The 22,297-nt window shown below is 40.7% G+C and overlaps 1 protein-coding gene and 1 pseudogene across 1 annotated transcript in view; one reads left to right on the top strand and one right to left on the bottom strand.

The window, feature by feature from the left end:
- The window catches only part of LOC139360849 (embryonic stem cell-related gene protein-like), a 35,633-nt gene that overhangs the window by 6,636 nt on the left and 6,700 nt on the right, over positions 1–22,297 (bottom strand). The gene's annotated exons all lie outside the window — the stretch shown is intronic.
- LOC105499297 (double-strand-break repair protein rad21 homolog pseudogene) lies at positions 9,079–10,952 on the top strand (annotated as a pseudogene).

Here is a 22,297-nt window from a genome sequence, read left to right as displayed (position 1 = left end):
CCAAAATCCAGAAGACAGGCACAAAGATGTGCAGGAATGAAAAAACACCCTATTAAATATCATTCTTTCAGTGTTCCAAAGGGTTGTGGATTGGAATAAAATCCAACAACGCCACTGGAACCCAAATGAATTAGTTTTAGATTATTTAACACATTCTGATAAAACTTTAAAACAATATTGTGGGATGTCAGCTGATTGCTTTGAAAACAATAAAAATGATACATTATTAAATGCAAATTTCTTAACGGACTAGATGATGATTTAGCCACCCTTGTAAAATGCAAATTGGACCACAGCCAGAACTAATGAACTAGTTAGCTGACCAATTATCCCGCAATATGATAAAACAAGGAAAAACAGAAGATTGCCCAGGCCGGGCGCGGTGGCTCAAGCCTGTAATCCCAGCACTTTGGGAGGCCGAGACGGGCGGATCACGAGGTCAGGCGATCGAGACCATCCTGGCTAACATGGTGAAACCCCGTCTCTACTAAAAAATACAAAATATACCATTTGCCGGGCGCGGTGGCTCAAGCCTGTAATCCCAGCACTTTGGGAGGCCGAGACGGGTGGATCACGAGGTCAGGAGATCGAGACCATCCTGGCTAACACGGTGAAACCCCGTCTCTACTAAAAAATACAAAAAACTAGCCGGGCGAGGTGGCGGGCGCCTGTAGTCCCAGCTACTCAGGAGGCTGAGGCAGGAGAATGGCGTAAACCCGGGAGGTGGAGCTTGCAGTGAGCTGAGATCCGGCCACTGCACCCCAGCATGGGCGACAGAGCAAGACTCCGTCTCAAAAAAAAAAAAAAAAAAAAAAAAAAGAAGATTGCCCAAATTATGCATTTACAGCTAAAGCAATTAACTTCTCAAGCCTCTCAGCCCCAGAAAGATTTTAAGCTCCCTCTGTCTGAGGACTCTTCCCTCGCAGTCTGTTACAACTGTAAATGACCGAGACACCTTAAGAGAGATTGCCTTAGGCTGAAACGAAAGAAAAGGCAGAATGCAACTCAGGAAGACAAGGGGTGCTCCAAGGAAATACAGGGGTTTCACCTCTCCAAATATTCTACCCTGACAAACCAATTGGGAGAGATTAATATAATAATAAACCATGAGTTTACAACTGCCTTAACTGACATAGGTGTGACTATCTCTGATAAATCCTGTAATCACCTAGCCTTATTTCCACATGAATAGACTCTCCCTTAGCTGAGAAAGCCAGAGGAACTCTATTTGGCTCCTTCATTTACAGGACATCAAGGACTCCTTACCTCACCCTCTTCCTCAAGGGGTTAACTTGTGTAAGCTGACTCTCAACATATCAGAGTCCAATTAACTGATAACATACTGAAGCAAGCAATGTACAAAGTTCCCAGGATTTTGCTTAAAAGATAACACCATAAAGCCTTGAGTTTGTGTCCGGCAGAGTCCCCATATATAACATCTTATAAAAGATTTAGAGCCCCTGCACCTGGAACTGTTTGCTTCTCTGTAACCATTTGTCTTTTTAACTTTTTGCATGTTTTTACTTCTGTAGAATTGTTGCAACTGAGCTCCCCCTCCCCTTCCTAAACCGAAGTATAAAAGAAAATCGAGCCCCTTCCTTGGGGCCAAGAGAATTTCGAGTCACTGGCTAATAAAGGACTCCTAAATTTGTCTCAAAGTGTGGTGTTTCTCTAACTTGCTCGGGTACAACAATCTCACCTTATTTAGAAACCCCATTCCTCAGAGTAATGAAAGAATTAACATGGTGAGTGTGTCTAATAAAATGATCTCATGTTTTAAGTCCAAACCCGTACCTTAGGGTTCATCAGGTTCCACTACCCTGTCGCAGGCTCTAAGTGTGACACACTCAGTAGGTCCCATATGTTTCTAATATGCGCTGGGGCTCCTGTCAATCTTTTGGGCCGTGATCTCAACATCCATAATGCCCATATCTCTTTTTCATCAAAAGGTGAAACTGTTTTAGAATTGGAGCCAGGAGACCAAAAATACTAAATTTTAAAATGTCCTGATAATGTACAATTTAGTACTGGTAATGTTAAAACGTCATCTTGTGACCAGGAAAATAAAATGGAGACAGAGAAGGAAATATTACGGAAGAAGAAAGAACACTGGAATACAGAGCAGAAAACAGTAAAACTCCTTTTAGCTTCCCCAATCTTCCTGTTAACACCAGAAGTGGGGCACTTGCTCAAGGATGTGTCTTCCTGCTTATAGTCTCACTCAAATACAGATACAGAGAAAGTATTCTCAGCCATTCCAGTAAAGGTAGAGATAAACCCAAAGAAACCCCTATCCAATCTTAAACACTATCCTCTGCAAAAGGAACCCATATATGGAATTGCTCCTATCATAGAAGATTATCTGAGAAATGATATATGAATAATATATCATTTGAGAAATAATGATAATCTGAGATTATCATTATTCCCTGCACAATCCCCTGAAACAGCCCTATATTCCCTGTCAAGAAACCAAGTGGGAGAGGATGGAAATTTGTGCAGGACTTGAGGGCAATAAACAATATCATAATTCCCAGGCACCCAGTAGTCCCCAACCCACAAACCCTTCTATCACCTATATCCATTACCAGTCAGTATTTCTCAGTTGTGGATCTCTATAGTGCCTTCTTTAGTATTCCTGTAGAACCAGGCAGCCAATATTTGTTTGCCTTTATTTGGAAAGAACGGCAATATACGTGGACTGTAATGCCCCAAAGGTAAACAGAAAGTCCCACTTACTGTTCCCAAATATTAGAAGCTGATTTAGAGGATTAAATATTTTCCCAGGGCTCAGCATTCATCTACTCTCCTTTGTTCAGACACACTCTCTTCCTCTCAGGAAGATAGTCTATATTTACTCAAACAGCCACCAAGGGACACAAATGTCTAAAGACAAAGTTCAGCTATGCTTACCTCAAGTTAAGTATTTGGGACATATTATCTCAGCCAAAGGACTGAGTATTAACCCTGATAAGAGTGAGGAATTTTAGTTTTCCCAATGCCTGCCACTAAGAAACAACTTAAGAGTTTTTGGGGCCTGGCGGGCTATTGTAGAAACTGGATACCAAATTTCTCCCTTATGGCTCAACTTCAGTGTGCATACCTAAAAAATGAACAACCTGATCCCATCATGTGGACTCCAGAGGGACAATCAGCTGTACAACAAATAAAGGAAATTCCAATTAATGCCCCGGCCTTAGGGCACCCAAACTACAAATTGCCTTTCTCCCTTTTCATACACAAAGTTGGAGGTACTGCATCCGGAGTACTGACCCAGAAACATGGTGATCATCAGAGACCTATAGGCTATTATAGCCAACAGCTGGACCCTGTGGCTCGAGGGCTGCCTCCTTGTATGACAGCAATAGCAGCCACGGCCTTGCTGTGTACAAAGTTCCCAGGATTTTGCTCAAAAGATAACACCATCTCAAAGTCTGTTGAAGAAATAATTATGGGTTCCCCCTTACCATTTTTGTGCCACATTCTCTTGAGACCCTTCTAAACTCTCATCATATACAACATCTGTCTGTCAACTGGTTAGCCTCTTAGGAAATTTTGCTTTTATCATCTCCCAATATTACTATTTCCTGCTGTAATAATCTTAATCTGGCCCCTCTCTTGCCAGGCCCTTCTGACAAAACCCCTCATGACTGTGTTCTAATGACTGACTGACTTCTCACCCCCAGGACAGACCTACAAGAGATGCCACTGGATAATGCTGAGATAGAATGGTATACAGATGGGTCTTATTTAAGAGGAGAGGATGGAAATTTTATAGCAGGATATGCTGTGGTTTCCTTACTAGAGGTAATTGAAGTCAATCATCTCCCCCAAGCCAGATCAGCTCAAGTGACCAAATTGGTTGCCCTGACCAAAGCTTGTCAATTGGCAAAAGACAAGGCTGCAGACATTTACACTGACAGCCACTATGCTTTTGGGGTTGCTCATGACTGGGATGCTATGGAAAGAGAGAGGATATTTAACCCCCTCAGGGTAACCCATAAAAAATGGACAAGTATCAGAGCTGTTAGAAGGTGTTCTAAAACCAAAAAGCTTGGCAATTATAAAAATCCCAGGTCACTCAAAATTAGACACCACAGAAAGTCAGGGTAACCAATTCGCTGACGCCACAGCTAAAAAAGCAGCATTCAAGCCATCACCCCTAAGTTGGAAAATGGCCATAAAACCCAAAATACTTAAATACATGTTGAAAGAAACCCAGCGCATAGCTCCTACAAAAGAGAAATCTACTTGGAAACAGGCAGGGGGATACTTGACTCCCAAAACTGAAATATGATGTGGACCTAATTATTCCATTCCAAGAAGCCCATTATTCCAATAGAATGTCAGGTGTCCCTTATGAAATATGTTCATAATCTAACCTATTGGAATCCAGATAAAGTAATATCCTGGTATAAACAGTATTACTGGAAACCATCCTTTATAGTGGCACAAAAAGTTTACTCTCATTCGGGTACCGTGGCTCACACCTGTAATCCCAGCACTTTGGGAGGCCCAGGGAGGTGGATCACCTGAGGTCAGGAGTTCAAGACCAGCCTGGCTAACATGGCAAAACCCTGTATCTACTGAAAATACAAAAATTAGCCGGGGATGGTGGTGTGCACCTGTAATCCTGCTACTTGGGAGGCTGAGGTAGAAGAATCACCTGAACCCGGGAGGAAGAGGTTGCAGTGAGCTGAGATTGCACCATTGCACTCTAGCCTCGGCAACAAGAGCGAAACTCCATCTCAAAAAACCAAACAAACAAAAAAGTTTACTCTCATGTGTTATTTGTCCCAAACATAACCCAGGAAAACCCCTCCATGGAGTCCAGGGTCATTTTCCCCTTCCGGCTGACCTTTTGAGGTATGATAGCTTGATTTTATCCAGCTGCCATCATCTCAAGGTTACAAGTATGTTTTAGTAATGGTCTGCATGTTATACCATTGGGTTGAAGCTTTTCCCTGCAGGCAAGCAACAGCCATGACAGTTGGAAAAATCCTACTAAAAAAAATTGTCCCACTGTGGGGAGTCCTCTGTGAACTTCACAATGACAGGGGAACATACTTTATTGGCCAGGTTACTCAAAATATTTGTAAAATTTGGCCCACATTTCAACATTTCCATTGTGCCAACCATCCCCAGTCTTCAGGCCTGGTGGAGAGGACTAACGGAATAATTAAAACACAATTGGCTAAGTTCACAGAGGCATTTCACCTCCTCTGGCCCAAAGCACTCCCCCTAGTGCTGCTTATACTCCGATCCACTCCTTTTGGAAAACATCAATTGTCTCCTTATGAAATTATAACAGGAAGACCCAAGTGTATGGGAACGAACATAACCAATCCAACTTTTCTCAAGGGAAATATATTGCAATATTGTGAGGAACTCATTTATCATCTTAGAAAAAGCCAAGATTTGTTAAAGAATTCCTTTCACAGTGTGCTCCCTGAAGATAAGGTGCCTGGTCACGATCTGCAACCTGGAGATTTCATCTATTGGAAAAGACATCTAATAAAGGATTCCCTTCAACCCTGATGGAAGGGCATGTACCAGGTACTACTGACTAATCCATGTACCACAAAATTAAAGAGTATAGATTCATGGATTCACATCTCTCATCTTAAAAAGGCACAACCTCCTGAGTGGACTGTAACTCCCACCAAAGACCTTCACCTCCGGTTCACTAAACATGAACCTGCAACCCAGGATTAGAAGCAGACAACAGTTGTTGTGGACTGCTTAAACCCAAGACAAAGGACCAGGCCTGTATGCAAAGGGAACGCCTCTGTTTATTGTACAGTAACCATTACAATTATTGTCCTAGAAATACTGGCAACTCCTGTCTTATAAATGACAGGGCACTTGCCTTGTCTGATTTAACACCATTTAGTAACTAAAATGAATTTCACAACCTTGCTATTATTAATCCTGTATCCCTACACCTTCTTGCCACTGCCACCCATGGATGCCCATGAAACAAACCTGTTTCTACAGTGGGTTCAGCATTATGCAGACTGATTACAAAAGAATACCTGCTGGGTATGCAGACTCAAGCCTCTTTCCAGTGGCTTCAGCCTGCCATGGTGGATATCCCCCTTCCAAGGTCAGGACTGGATAGAATACCAAAAAATTATCACATCACAGAAGTGGTCTGGCATACTTAGTGCTGGGATAACAAAAGACAATATATATAACTGGCCCATTAAAAACACTCTTAAGAACAAGGGACATGGGAAAAGTTTTTGAATGGAAAGGACCAGGTCATTAGATCTCACTTTAACATCCCACCCCCCACCCCCAGCTAAAACAGAAGGTGGTAACCACACCCCAAACAACAGCCCATTTTCAAAATGGAATAATGCAAATTTGGGCTGGGTTTATCTGGCTCACCCCATGTCTGGCCAACTCAGCCAAAATGCTTCTTTGTGCTGGCAGCGAAGAAACCATACCAAGGACCTATGGCCAAACAGTACGAGAGATATGGGGTGGACACCTGGAGAATGCTGTGACCACATTATCATATTACAAGACGCTGACTAGAATGCCACCGATTGGGTGCAGCAACCAAGTATTTATTGGCTAGCTCCAAATGGGACATATTGGCTATGTGGCACTAACTTATGGCCGTGGTTACCTCCAGGGTAGTTAGGATGACGTTCCCTAGGTTATGCTTGGGCACAAGGGCATGTAATTCAGACCCTGCCAAAACCAGCAAACCTTTTTCATTTACAATTTCATTGGACATGTTAGGTATTCCAATGGTATGATCACTTAGCTTCAATCTTTGTACCACAGACAGGTATTGAAGATGTTATATGGCATATAGAGGCCTTAACCAATTACACCCAAAAGGCCCTGAATGATAGCCACATGAGTATTGCCTTGCTAAACAATGAGGTCATGCTTATGAGGAAAGTTGTGCTATACTACCATATGGCTTTAGATATACTCATTGCAGCACAAGGGAGACCTGTGCCATCATAAAAACTGAATGTTGTGTGTATATTCCAGATGAATCAAAGAACATAACTTGATTTATGACTGATATGAAAACCCAGATAACCAACCTGTCAGATCCAAAACCCTCACTAATCAATTGGTTGAGTAGTTGGTTTGGATCCTGGGGAACTTGGTGGCAGAAGCTATTGCTTATAATAGGGATAGTAATAATTTGTGTTCTGTCCTGTTTCTGCTTACAATGTTGTTACGGTATGTGCTTGCAAATAAGTTAATGCACAACTGAAAGGGCTGGGGTAATAATTGCCCAGAGAATTGCTTTAATTGAGGAAGCAGTAATATAGCCTGACCCAGCTTCCAGGTTTGCTTTCCTTTTGTTGCTATAAATCTGGCCTAGGTCCCTATATATATATGTTTTTTTCTCTTTCTTTTTTCCTTTCCTTTTTCCTTCTTTCCTCTCTTTTTTTTTTTTTTTTTTTTTTAATCTTTATGGGACACAACTTCCTAGGAATGAGCCTTCCTGGCAATGTGGGACCTAAACTTGTAGAAATAAACTATCCCAGCAACAGGAAACCAGCTCAAAAAAGGGAGGAAAAAGCAACCTGAAGCCAAGAACCCATATTTCTTTTAAAATGCTTCCTCCAAAAGATTTTAAATAAAAAAGAAGGGAAATGTGAAAGGAAATTAAATTCTGGGATCCCCCCAAACTCATTTAGCCAAAGGCAAAAGTCAAAATGGGAACTGGGTCATGCAAACCTGCCTCCCCGTTTTGGTTCCTCAATAAAATGGTTACAAGATGAAAAGCTACATGCCTCCTCCATATTTTGCCCACAAGGAAATTCCTAGTGAGTTGTTAAAATTTCACCATGGCAATGCAAATTGATAGCTTATCTTTACAGGTGCAGCCGCCCTGGTCCACCAGACATAAATGCATATCTGAGTGTTCCCCTGCCCCCATTTTGTCTGTTATCTTATGTAAAATGCAGATTCCCCAGATTTTTCCTCTGCCCCTTTTGTTTATGTCATCTTTTTTTGTTGTTTGTTATTTAGTTTTATTTTATATCATAAACTTAACTCTGCAATCCAGCTAGGCATGGAAGGGAACAAGGAAAACATGGAACCCAAAGGGAACTGCAATGAGAGCACAAAGATTATAGGCTATTGCCAGCAAATGGGGAGGAGGGGTACTCTCCTGAGCTACAGAAAGAATGGTCTGGTGGTTAAGATAAAACACAAGTCTAACTTTAATAAGTTGTCCACAGTCAGCAATGGTGATCTTCTTGCTGGTCTTGCCATTCCCGGACCCAAAGCGTTCCATAGCCTCCACAATATTCATGCCTTCTTTTACCTTGCCAAAGACCACATGTTTGTCATCCAACCACTCAGTCTTGGCAGTGCAGATGAAAAACTGGGAACTGTTTGTGTCCAGCATTTGCCATGGACAAGATGCCAGGACCTGTATGCTTTAGGATGAAGTTCTTGTCATCACATTTCTCCCTGTAGATGGACTTGCCACCAGTACCATTATGGCATGTGAAGTCACCACCCTGACACATAAACCCTGGAATAATTCGGTGAATGCAGGAACCCTTATAACCAAATCCTTTCTCTCCAGTGCGCAGAGCATGAAAGCTTTCTGCTGTCTTTGGAAACTTGTCTGCAAACAGCTTGAAGGAGATGTGGCCCAAGGGCTCACCATTTATGGTGATGTTGAAGAAGATGTTGACCATGGCTGATAGTATGGGGCTCCTGGCAGCGGCAGCATCTGCGAAGCAGCCATTCTATATTATCTTATATTTAAAAAATGCAGATTCATTGAACCAGGCAAAGGCATGAATGACTATTTTTCGCTACCCCCTCTTATATGAAAATTGTTTGCTTCTCAATATCCCACCCTTTCCCCTTTAAATTTGGAGCCCTCAAAATTATCTTTGGAGAAAGGTATAGACCTGTCTCCCGGGCATGTTCTTAACTTTGGCAAATAAATCTCCTAAAATGATTGGAACTTACTTTTTCTCAATTGACAAAACATTAAAAAAAAAATACAGACTGGACCCAGCCCGCCCAACTCCCAGTGGAGAGCAAGGTTTCCTTCTATTTTCATAGCCAACCAGAACAATGTTCTATGCACATTTTGTCCTCAGTAAGAGGGCCTCTGGCCAAAATTTGGCTAGTGGCCCATTGGGATAAGAAGCTAACCAAAGCCCCTGTGTTACAGTGTAATTTAGAGAGTAGCATGGAGAGTATCATCTCACGAAAGGTGAAGATAGCATTACGGACATCTCTTACTGGGAGTAGTTTGAATATATCACAGGAAAGTCAAATACCTTCTTGCAGACTGTAATGAAGCATTCATTAAGATAAAGATGGTTTTTTGACCAGGTGTTGACCTGCCTGAGGAAAATCAGGAAGCAGTTTATAACACCATTACTTTACCTGAAGAATTTCATGACTTTGGTCAGCCACTGCCTGACTTAGATGACACTGATGTGATCAAGCCCAGGAGTTCAGCTTGGGTCAGAGTAGAGTGGAAGAAATAACCACGAGAGAAGAAGTTGGGAATATCAGTATTTTACAAGAAAATGATTTTGGTGATTTTGGAATGGATGATCATGAGATAATGAGAGAAGGCAGTGCTTTTGAGGATGATGACATGTTAGTAGGCACTACTGCTTCTAACCTCCTATTAGAGTCTGAACAGAGAGAGCACCAGCAATCTGAATGAGAAAATTAACCATTTAGAATATGAAGACCAATATAAAGATAATAATTTTAGAGAAGGAAATGATGGTGGAATATTAGATGACAAACTTATTACTAATAATGATGGTAGTATCTTTGACGATCCCCCTGCCCTCTCTGAGGCAGAGGTGATGTTGCCAGAGCAGCCTGCACATGATGATATATGGATGAGGATGATAATACATCAATGGGTGGGCCTGATAGTCCTGATTCAGTGAATCCTGTCGAACCAGCCAGCTATGTCTGATCAAACAACACTTGTTCCAAATGAGGAAGAAGCATTTGCATTGGAACCTATTGATATAACTGTTAAAGAAACAAAAGCCAAGAGGAAGAGGAAGCCAATTGTTGACAGTGTCAAAAACTTGGATAGCAAGACAATTAGAGCCCAACTTAATGATTATTCTGATATTGTTACTACTTGGGATCTAGCACCACCCACCAAGAAATAGGTGATGTGGAAAGAGACAGGAGTAGAAAAACTGTTTTCTTTACCTGCTCAGCCTTTGTGGAATAACAGACTACTGAAGCTCTTTACATGCTGTCTTACACCACTTGTACCAGAAGACCTTAGAAAAAGGGGGAAAGTAGGGCAGATAATTTGGATGAGTTCCTCAAATAACGTGAAAATCCAGAGGTTCCTAGAGAGGACCAGCAACAGCTACACCAGCAGCATTATGTTACTGATAAGCCCATTTTGGAAGAGCCAAGCCGCCTCCAGGAGTCAGTGATGAGGCCAGCAGAACAAACCTGGATGAGCCAGCTATGCCTCCACCACCACCTCAGGGAGTTAAGCGAAAAGCTGGACAAATTAACCCAGAGCCTGTGATGCCTCCTCAGCAGGTTGAGCAGATGGAAATACTGCCTGTAGAGCTTCCCCCAGAAGAACCTCCAAATATCTGTCAGCTAATATAAGAGTCAGAACTTCTGCCAAAAAGAAAGAAAAGGGGGGAAAAAATGATGATGAAGACGAAAAGGATGAAGATGTTTCAGGGGGTGATCAAGATCAGGAAGAAAGAAGATGGAAGAAAAGGACTCAGCAGATGCTTCATGGTCTTCAATGAGCTCTTGCTAAAACTGGAGCTGAATCTATCAGTTTGCTTGAGTTATGTCAAAACACAAACAGAAAACAAGCTGCCGCAAAGTTCTACAGCTTCTTAGTTCTTAAAAAGCAGCAAGCTATTGAGCTGACACAAGAACTGTACAGTAACATCATCGCAACACCTGGGCCAAAGTTCCACATTTTATAAGGAGCTAGAAGCATTATAGCTACTGTTTATTTCACTAGTGCTTACAAATTGCCCCCATGTGTAGGAGACACAGAACCCTTTAAAAAAACTTAGATTTTTGTCTGTACAAAGTCTTTGCCTTTTTCTTTCTTCATTTTTTTCCAGTATATTAAATTTGTCAGTTTCATCTTTGAGGGAAACTGATTAGATGGGTTGTGTTTGTGTTCTGATGGAGAAAACAGCACCCCAAGGACTCAGAAGATTATTTTAACAGTACAGAACAGATGTGTGCAATATTGGTGCATGTAATGATGCTGAGTGGCAGTTGAAAGTCATGATTTTAATCTTAGTTCTTCATTACTGCATTGAAAAGGAAAACCTGTCTGGGCAAATGCCTGACAGTTTAATTTAAAACTATGGTATGAGTCTTTGACAAGAAAAAAAGAAAAGAAAAGGCTTTCCATCAGTTGTAACACTGGCGATCTTCTTGTTAACCTTAGGGGTGGCACCTGAAATAACAAAGGTCACCCTCTTGAGATTCATTTTAAGTATAATTCCCTAATGAGCAAAGGTATATGTGAAATTGTGTTGTGACTGATACCCTTCAGCTACAAAAAGATAGGACTGACTTGGTTTAAAGTGTTCTATTTTGTCAATCATTCCATTTAAGTCTTTCTGATGAACTCGGCTATCTCAAAATCTGTCATTTTAATGAGGCTCCAAAATGAGCAGAAATATAGGCCTGATTAGAGTACAGTGACTATCAAAAAACATAACTTTCTAGGAGTTATAAATCAAAGTTTTAAAAAGATGTTTGGATATATCTGAGTATTCAGATCATGAAAATAGAAATTGCCCTGCCTACTACAAGGACAGACTGATGGGAAATTATACACCAGGTCAACTTAACCTTTAAGCAGACAATGCTGTAAAAACTAATGGCTTCTCTGATATTTATTATAAGTTTTAGTACTGATCTCCTTTTCCAGTGCTGCACACTCCTGTGTTTGGAACTTTAATAGCTTTGCAACGAAATCCTATATCCAGTTTCCTATAACTTAACTGAAGAAAAACACAACCAAATAAAGGTCTATATTAACAGACCAGACAGCATCAGAAATCATGTGACTATTATGATTATCAGAATATTTCTTAAATTTTTAGGGCAAAATTAACACTGAAAGTTCTAGCTTAAGTGTTGACACTTTCATAGGGAAACAATCACTTTTGAAATTCAGACTTCAGTGTATACCTAACAATTTAAAATTATGCAAAATGTTTTAAATTTGTGAACTCATTACTGTTTTAATGATTCAGTTTCTTGAGAGTTTAATTGTAAAAAATTGCTATTGCAGATTTATTTTCAATATTCTATGCCTGTAAACCATGGAGTTTTCCCCATTTGTAAAAAGACATTGTAGATAATTGAATGTTTGATTTTAGAAAGGTCATTGGTTTCTTGTTACACATTTTGTTAGTCTGGTTTTTTTGCTTATCGGGTTCAATATTGTTCTTGGATTGCCGGGCACGGTGGCTCATGCCTGTAATCCCAGCACTTTGGGAGGCCGAGGCGGGTGGATCACGAGGTCAGGAGATCAAGACCATCCTGGCCAACACGGTGAAACCCCGTCTCTACTAAAAAATACAAAAAATTAGCCGGGCGGGCGAGGTGGCGGTGTCTGTAGTTCCAGCTACTGGGGAGGCTGAGGCAGGAGAATGGCGTGAACCCGGGAGGCGGAGCTTGCAGTGAACCGAGATCGCGCCACTGCACTCCAGCCTGGGTAGCAGAGCAAGATTCCTCTCAAAAAAAAAAAAAAAAAAAAAAAAGTTCTTGGAAATAGTTGATGCTATGTTATGTATAACTTTTCTAATAAAAGTTGTGTTATAAGCTGTTAAAAAAAATTACAGTATTACAGACTGGCTACACAATAACTTTATAGGAAGTCTGAAAAATACTCAAAGTTCTATAGCAACCAAGCAAACACCTAATCAAGAAAAAGACACAGTCAAAACGCTAAGAAATTTTGTAACATTTTTACTTGCCTGTACCCTATCCTTCCCTCCTGGCACACCTGGGGATGCAGCAGCCCTGCTGCCAATTCCCTCCTTAGAACTCCAGAGCCAGGAGAGTGGACTTTATTTGCAACATTCTAACCTGTCAAGGGGCTGCCTGAGGTACTGGTCTCTGTTTTACCTAATTCGGAGGTCAGACAGGGAAAAGCAGCATGGCTGGATACTCAGGTTCAGAAAAAGCCACAGGAAATGGTGAGCACTACTCATGAACACTGCAGGCGGCCTACAAACTCACAGATACCTGGAGCAAGAGGTCAGAGGTAGAGGAACACAATAGAACATCTAAGTCCACCCTCAGAGAAGCAGGGGTGAGACTCTTTTTTTTTTTTTTTTTTTTTGAGACGGAGTCTCGCTGTGTCACCCAGGCTGGAGTGCAGTGGCGCGATCTCGGCTCACTGCAAGCTCCGCCTCCCGGGTTTACGCCATTCTCCTGCCTCAGCCTCCGAGTAGCTGGGACTACAGGCGCCCGCCACCACGCCTGGCTAGTTTTTTGTATTTTTAGTAGAGACGGGGTTTCACCATGTTAGCCAGGATGGTCTCGATCTCCTGACTTCGTGATCCACCCGCCTCGGCCTCCCAAAGTACTGGGATTACAGGCTTGAGCCACCGCGCCCGGCCTGGGGTGAGACTCTTTAGGAAACTGAGACATTTGTAAGCAGTCATGCATTCAAGGGAACTGGAAAACAACAACAACAACAGATACCCAGGCCAAGGCAAAATGCATAGCCAGAAGAGGCCTAAGAAGACCTTAAGACCTCACATGGGGCTGATCCCAAGCTGACAGCATGCCCTGCTAATGAGTGAAGGTCTTCCCTGGCACATACTTGTAATGACTAGCAGAGGTGGCTGTTTTTTTGAATGACCAATTTTTAAAAAGAACAAAAAAATAACAAACCATGCAAAGAAACAGGAAAATATGGCCCATTCAAAGGAAGAAAATAAACTGTCGGAAACTGTCCCTGAAGAAACACAAGCATCAGAAGTACTAGACAAAGACAAAATGTCTTAAATATGCTCAAAGAGCTAAATGAAAACTCAAAGAACTAAAGGAAATCGGAAAAACAATACATAAACAAAAGAGAATATTAACAAAGAGAAACTATAAAAAGGAACCAAACAGAAATTCTGGAGCTGAAAATACAGTATCTGAATTGAAAAACACCTAGAGGGATTCAACAGTAGATTCAAACAGGAAGAAGAAAGAATCAGTGAACTTGAAGATAAGTCCTTTGAAATTATTTAATCTGAAGACCTAATAATAATAATAATAATAATTAAGAAAAGTGGACAGAGACTAAGAGACCTATGGGATACCATCAGGCTGACCAATATATGCATTACAGAAGTCTCAGATGGTGAAGGGATAAAGAAAGGAGCAGAGGAACTATCTGAAAAAATAATGGCTGAAAACTTCCCAAATTTGAGGAAAGGCATTGATTCACAAATCCAAAAATCTTGATGACCTCCAGGTAGGATAAACCCAAAGCAGTACATACCAAGACACATTATATTCTAACAAAAGCCAAAGACATGGAACACTGCAGGGGGACTACAGACTCACAGAAACCGGGGGCAAGAGATCAGAGGTAAAGGAATACAATACAAAGTCTAAGGCCCCCTCAAGAATCTTGAAAGCAGCAAGAGAAAAGTAACTCATCATGTCCAATGGATCTTCACTAAGATTATCAATGGATTTCTCAGCAAAAACCTTGAAGGCCAGAAGGAATTAGATACCATATTTAAAGGAAATTTTTTAATTGTTATTTTATTTTTCCATAAGTTATTGGAGTTCAAGTGGTATTTGGTTACATGAGTAAGTTCTTTAATGGTGATTTGTGAGATTTTGGTGACCTGTCACCGAAGCAGTATACACTGCACTATATTTATAGTCTTTCATCCCTCACCCACCTCCACTCTTCCCCCCAAGTCCCCAAAGTCCATTGTATCATTCTTATGCTTTTGCATCCTCATAGCTTCGCTCCCACGTATTAGTGAGAACACATGATGTTTGGTTTTCCATTCCTGAGTTACTTCACTTAGAATAATACTCTCCAATCTCATCCGGGTCACTGCAAATGCTGCTAATTCATCCCTTTTTATGGCTGCATAGTATTCCATTGTATATATATACCACAGTTTCTTTATCCACTTGTTGATTGCTGGGCATTTCGGTTGGTTCCATGATTTTGCAATTGTGAATTGTGCTGCTATAAACATACATATGCAAGTTATCTTTTTTGAATAATGACTTCTTTTCCTCTGGGTAGATACCCAGTAGTGGGATTGCTGGATCAAAGGGTAGTTCTACTTTTAGTTCTTTAAGGAATCTCTACACTATTTTCCATAGTGCCTGTAGTAGTTTACTTTCCACCAGCAGTGCAGAAGTTTTCTCTGTTTACCACATCCACACCGACATCTACTGTTTTTTCATTATGGCCATTCTTGCAGGAGTAAGGAGGTATTGCATTGTGGTTTTGATTTGCATTTCCCTGATCATTAGTGATGTTGAGCATTTTTTCATATGTTTGTTGGCCATTTGTATATCTTCTTTTGAGAATTTTCTATTCATCTCCTTAGTCCACTTTTTTATGGGATTGTGTGTGTTTTTTTCTTATTGATTTGTTTCAGTTTGTTGTAGATTCTGGATATTAGCCCTTTGTCACATGTATAGATTGTGAAGCTTTTCTCCCACTCCGTGGGTTGTCTGTTTACTCTGCTGACTGGGCCTTTTCTGTGCAAAAGCTCTTTAGTTTAATTAGGTCCCAGCTATTTATCTTTTTATTGCATTTGCTTTTGGGTTCTTGGTCATGAAATCCTTGCCGAAGCCAATGTCTAGAAGGGTTTTTCCAATGCTATCTTCTAGACTTTTCATAGTTTCAGGTCTTAGGTTTAAGTCCTTAATCCACCTTGAGTTGATTTTTGTATAAGGTGAGAGATGAAGATCCAGTGTCATTCTCCTACATGGGGCTAGCCAATTACCCCAGCACCATTTGTTGAAAAAGGTGTCCTTTTCCCACTTTATGTTTTTGTTTGCTTTGTTGAAGATCAGTTGGCTCTAAGTATTTGGGTTTATTTCTGGGTTCTCTATTCTGCTCCATTGGTCTACATGCCTATTTTTATACCAGTACCACACTGTTTTGGTGACTATGGCCTTATAGTATAGTTTGAAATCAGCTAGTGTGATGCCTCCACATTTGTCCTTTTTGCTTAGTCTTGCTTTGGCGATGTGGGCTCTTTTTTGGTTCCATATGATTTTGGGAATTGTTTTTTCTAATTCTGCGAAGAATGATGGTGGTATTCTGATGGACAGTGCATTGAATTTGTAGATGGCTTTTGGCAGTATGGTCATTTTCACAATATTAATTCTACCCATCCATGAGCATGGGAGGTGTTTCCATTTGTTTGTGTCATATATGATTTCTTACAGCAGTGTTTGTAGTTTTCCTTGTAGCGGTCTTTCGACTCATTGGTTAGGTATATTCCTAAGTGGGTTTTTTTTGTGTGTGTGTGACTATTGTAAAAGGGGTTGAGTTCTTGATTTGATTCTCTGCTTGGTCGCTGTTGGTGTATAGAAGAGCTACTTATTTGTGTACATTAACTTTGTATGCAGAAATTTTGCTGAATTCTTTTATCAGTTCTAGGAGCTTTCTGGAGGAGTCTTTAGGGTTTTCAAGGTAAATGATTGTTATATATAAAGTTTTGGTGCCGCAAAAGAAACAGCACTCGAATATAAAATTTTCTTTTTAATTCTCAGCAAGTCTAGTTACTTCTATATAGAAGGGTGCGCCCCTACAGATGGAACAATGGTGAGTGCACACTTGGACAAGGGAGGGGAAGGGGTTCTTATCCCTGATGCATGTGGCCCCTGCTGCTGTGTTTTTCCCCTATTGGCTAGGGTTAGACCACACACGCTAAACTGATTCCGATTGGCTAAAAAGAATGACGGGGTGAGTGCTTTGGAGGGAGTCAGGGCAGAGCAGGTAGCAGGTAATTGGAATGAGTTAGGGTGGAGCAGGTGATTGGAATGTAGGGTGGAGCAGGTGATCAGAATGAGTCAGGGTGGAGTAGGTAATCCAAAAAGGTTGCTTTACAAGGAAGTTAAGTTTAAAAGTAGAAGGCAAAGAATTGAACATACATATTAATTCTTTGAAAAGAAATTTAGAACTCATATCTAACATGATCATATCATCAGCAAACAGTGACAGTTTGACTTCCTCTTTACCAATTTGGATGCCCTTTATTTCTTTCTCTTGTTTTATTGCTTTGGCAGTACTATGTTGAAGAGGAGTGGTGACAGTGGGCATCCTTGTCTCATTCTAGTTCTCAGAGGGAATGGTTTCAACTTTTCCCCATTCAGTATTATGTTGGCTGTGGGTCTGTCATAGATGGATTTTATTACATTAAGGTATGTCCCTTGTATGCCGATTTTACTGAGCATTTTAATCATATAGGAATGATGGGTTTTGTCAAATGCTTTTTCTGCATGTATTGTGATTATCATGTGATTTTTATTTTTAATTCTGTTTATGTGGTGTATCACATTTATTGACTTGTGTATGTAAAACCATCCCTACATCCCTGGTACAAAACTTACTTGATCATGGTGGACTATCTTTTTGATATGTTATTAGAACTGGTTAGCTAGTATTTTGTTGAGGATTTTAGCATCCGTGTTCATCAAAAATATTGGTCTGTAATTGTCTTTTTTGGTTATGCCCTTTGCTGGTTTTGGTATTAGGATGATGCTGGCTTCATAGAATGAATTTGGGCGGGTTCCTTCTTTCTCTGTCTTGTAAAATAGTGTCAAAAGGATTGATACCAATTCTTTGAATGTCTGCTAGAAGTCTGCTGTGAATTAGTCTGGTCCTGGACTTTTTTTGTTGGTAATTTTCTCAATTACCATTTCAATCTCACTGCTTGTTGTGGGTCTGTTCAGGGTATCTAATCCTTCCTGATTTAAACTAGAAGGGTTGTATTTTCCAGGAATTTATCCATCTCTTCTAGGTTTTCTAGTTTATGTGCATAAAGGTATTCATAGTAGCCTTGAATGACCTTTTGTATTTCTGTGGTGTCAGTTGTAATACTTCCCGTTTCATTTCTTACTGAGCTTATTTGGATTTTCTCTCTTCTTTACTTGGTTAATCTTGCTAATGGTCTATCAATTTTATTTATCTTTCAAAGAACCAGCTTTTTCATTTCATTTACCTTTTGTATTTTTGTTTGTTTCAATTTCACTTAGTTCTGCTCTGATTTTGGTTATTTCCTTTCTTCTGCTGGGTTTGGGTTTGGTTTGTTCTTGTTTCTCTAGTTCCTTGAGGTATGACCTTAGATTGTCTGTCTGTGCTTTCTCAGACTTTCTGATGCAGGCGTTTAGGGTTCTGAACTTTCCTCTTAGCACTGCCTTTGCTGAATCCCAGAGGTTTTGATAGTTGTGACATTATTTTCATTCAGTTTGAAGAATTTTTTTTAATTTCCATCTTGATTTCATTTTTGACCCAATGCTCATTCAGGACCAGGTTATTTAATTTCCATGTATTTGCATGGTTTTGAAGGTTCTCTTTGAAGTTGATTTCCAGTTTTATTCCATTATGGTCTGAGAGAGTGCTTATATAATTTCAATTTTCTTAAATTTATTGAAGCTCATTTTATGGCCTATCATATAGTCTATCCTGGAGAAAGTTCCATGTGCTGTCGAATAGAATGTTTTATCATGCAGTTGTTGGATGAAATGTTCTATATATATCTGTTAAGTCCAATTGTTTTAACATATAGTTTAAATCCATTCTTTCTTTGTTGACGTTCTGTCTCGATGACCTGTCTAGGGCTGTCAGTGGAGTATTGAAGTCCCCCACGATTACTGTGTTGCTATCTATCTCATTTCTCAGGTCTATTAGTAACTGTTTTATTAATTTGGGAGTTCCAGTGTTAGGTGCCTATATGTTTAGGATTATGATATTTTCCTGTTGGAAAGGCCTTTTACCATTACATACTATCCCTCTTTGTCTCTGTTGTTGCTTTAAAGTTTGTTTTGTCTAAGAATAGCTACTCCTGCTCATTTTTGGTGTCCATTCGCATGAAATGCCTTTTTCTGCCCCTTTACTTTAAGTTTATGTGAGTCCTTATGTGTTAGGTGAGTCTCCTGAAGGCAGCATATAGCTGTTTGGTGAGTTCTTACTCATTCTGCAGTTCTGTATCTTTTAAGTGGAGCATTTAGACCATTTATATTCAAATGTTAGTATTGAAATGTGAGGTATTGTTGCTTTCATCATGCTCTTTGTTGCCTGTGTACTTTGGTTTTTGTTGTTTTTGCTTTTTAACTTACATTTTTGTTTTATAGGTCCTCTATGATTTATGCTTTAAAGAAGTTCTGTTTTTATGTGTTTCCAGGATTTGTTTCAAGATTTAGAGATCCTTTTAGCAGTTCTTGTAGTGATGGTTTCATAATGGTGAATTCTCTCAGCATTTGTTTGTCTGAAAATGACTGTATCTTTCCTTCATATATGACACTTAGTTTCTCTGGATACAAAATTCTTGGCTCATAATTGTTTTGTTTGAGGAGGCTGAAGATAGGTCCCTAATCCCTTCTTGCTTGTAGGGTTTCTGCTGAGAAAACTGCTGCTAATCTGATAGGCTTTCCTTTATAGGTTACCTGGTGCTTCTGTCTCACAGCTCTTAAGATTCTTTCCTTGGTCTTAAGTTTGGATAACCTGATGACAAAGTGCCTAGGCGAACATCTTTTTGCAATGAATTTCCCAGGTGTTCTTTGTGCTTCTTGCATTTGGACATCTAGGTCTCTCGCAAGGCCAGGAAAGTTTTCCTCGATTATTCCCCCAGATATGTTTTCCAGGCTTTTAGAATTCTCTTCTTCCTCAGGTACACTGATTATTCTTAAGTTTGGTTGTTTAACATAATCCCAGATTTCTTGGAGGTTTTGTTCATATTTCCTTATTCTTTTTTCTTTGTCTTTGCTGGATTCGGTTAATTCATAGACCTCATCTTCAAGCTCTGAATTTCTTTCTTCTACTTGTTCAATTCTATTGCTGAAACTTTCCAGAGAATTTCACATTTCTAAAAGTGTGTCCAAAGTTTCCTGAGTTTTTTATTGTGATTTAAGCTATCTATTTCCATGAATATTACTCCCTTCACTTCTTGTATCATTTTTTGAACTTCCTTGTATTGGGCTTTGCCTTTCTCTGGTCCCTCCCTGTTTAGCTTAGTAACTAACCTCCTGAATTCTTTTTCAGGTAAACCAGGTATTTTGTCTTGGTTTGGATGCATTGCTGGTGAAGTAGTGTGCTTTTTGGGGAGTATAGAAGAGCCTTGTTTTGTCATATTATCAGGGTTGGTTTTCTGGTTCCTTCTCATTTGGGTAGGCTCTGTCAGAGGGAATGTCTAGGGCTGAAGGCTATTGTTCAGATTCTTTTGTCCCACGGGGTGTTCCTTTGATGTAGTACTCTCCCCCTTTTCCTATGGATGTGGCTTCCTGTGAGCTGAACTGCAGTGATTATTGTCTTTCCTCTGGGTCTAGCCACCCAACTAGTCTACCTGGCTCGAGGCTAGTACGGGGGGTTTCTGCACAGAGTCCTGTGATGTGAACTATGGGTATCTCAGCTGTAGATACCAGCACCTGTTCCAGTGGAGGTGGCGGAGGGTGCAATGGACTCCTTGAAGGTCTTTAGCTTTGGTAATTTAATGCTCTATTTTTGTGCTGGTTGGTCTCCTGCCAGGAGGTGTTGCTTTCCAGAAAGCATCAGCTTTAGTAGCGTGGAGAGGGACTGGTGGTGTATGGGGCCCTAGAACTCCCAAGATTATATGCCCTTTGTCTTCCACTACCAGGGTGGATAGGGAAGGACCATCAGATGGGGGAGGGACTGGGCATGTCTGAACTCAGACTCTCCTTGGGTGGGTCTTGCTGAGGCTGCTGTGGAGGATGGGGGTGAGATTCCCAGGTCACTGGAGTTGTGTACCTAGGAGGATTATGGCTGTCTCTGCTGAGTCATGCAGGTTGTCAGGGAAGTGGGGGAAAGCCAGCAGTCACAGGCCTCACCCACCTCCCACACAAACTGAAGGGCAGGTCTCATTCCCACCGTGTCCTGACCAACAGCCCCAAGTCTGTTTCCAGGCATAGAGTGAGACGGGACTGAAAACTTGCTCAAGGTTATCCACCTCCCAGCTGAGAGAGAAAAGGGCTTTAATTCTTCTCCCTGCCTGTGAAATGTGCATGCCCAATTCACTCCCTCTGCTGAGTTCCGGCCAGGAGGCTTCTGGCCACATTCAAATTGTTACAAAGTTCAGCTACAGAATTCCTTCTCCCTGTGGAGTTTCGCCCCCTGCTCCTCTGGCCACCCTCCGGATGGATCCCTGTGGTGCCAGGCAGGAATGGGGTGCTTGGGTCCCAGCAAGCTCCCGGGTCCTTTCTGTTGCTTCCTCTACCTCTGTATTTCACTCGGCTCTCTAACTTGACTCAGCTCCAGGTAAAGCTGGAAACTTCTGCAAACAGACCTTCAGCCTCTCCAGTGAGGGTGTGTCTTCAGGAGAGGAGGGTCTACCTTTCCCATTTCCGCAGTTGGGAAACTCATAGTATTTGGGGTGTCTTCCCTGTCCTGCAGGAGTACTCTGCTTCTTTCAGAGGGTCTGTGGGTCCTCTTGGGATTGCTGGTTTGTTCCTACAGTCAATCTGGAGCTAAAATTCACAATGCAAGCCTCCGCATGCTGCTCTGTCCGGAGCTGCAATCAAGTCCTGCCTCCTGTCTGCAATGATCCTAAAGGAATTTTTTTTTTTTTAATGTCAACATATAATTCTACATCTTGCAAAACTGACCTTCAGAAATGAGGGACAAATTAAGATATTCTCAGATAAATAATACTCAACACTGCATGGGAACTTTTAGCCAGAACAATTAGGCAAAAGACAGAAACAAAAGGCATCCAAATTGGAAAGGAAGAAGTAATATTTTCTCTGTTTGCAGAGGATATGATCTTACAGGTAGAACACTGTAAATATTTCCCCCAAAAAACTGTTAGAACTAGTAAATAAATTCAGCAAAGTTGCAGAATACAAAATCAACACACAAAAATGAGTTATGTATCTATATTGACATTAAACAATCTGAAGAGGAAATTAAGAAAACAATTCCATTTACAGTAGCATCGAAAAGAATAATATTCTTAGAAAAAAACCAAAGAGGTGAAAGACTTGTACACAGAAAACTACAAAATGTTGCTGAAAGAAGCTAAAGAAAACACAAATAGATGGAAAGACATCCCATATTAATGAGTTGGAAGACTTAAAA

Source organism: Macaca nemestrina, chromosome X (assembly GCF_043159975.1).
Source record: "Macaca nemestrina isolate mMacNem1 chromosome X, mMacNem.hap1, whole genome shotgun sequence".
Lineage (NCBI taxonomy): Eukaryota > Metazoa > Chordata > Mammalia > Primates > Cercopithecidae > Macaca > Macaca nemestrina.
This window is presented reverse-complemented; position numbering and strand designations above follow the sequence as displayed.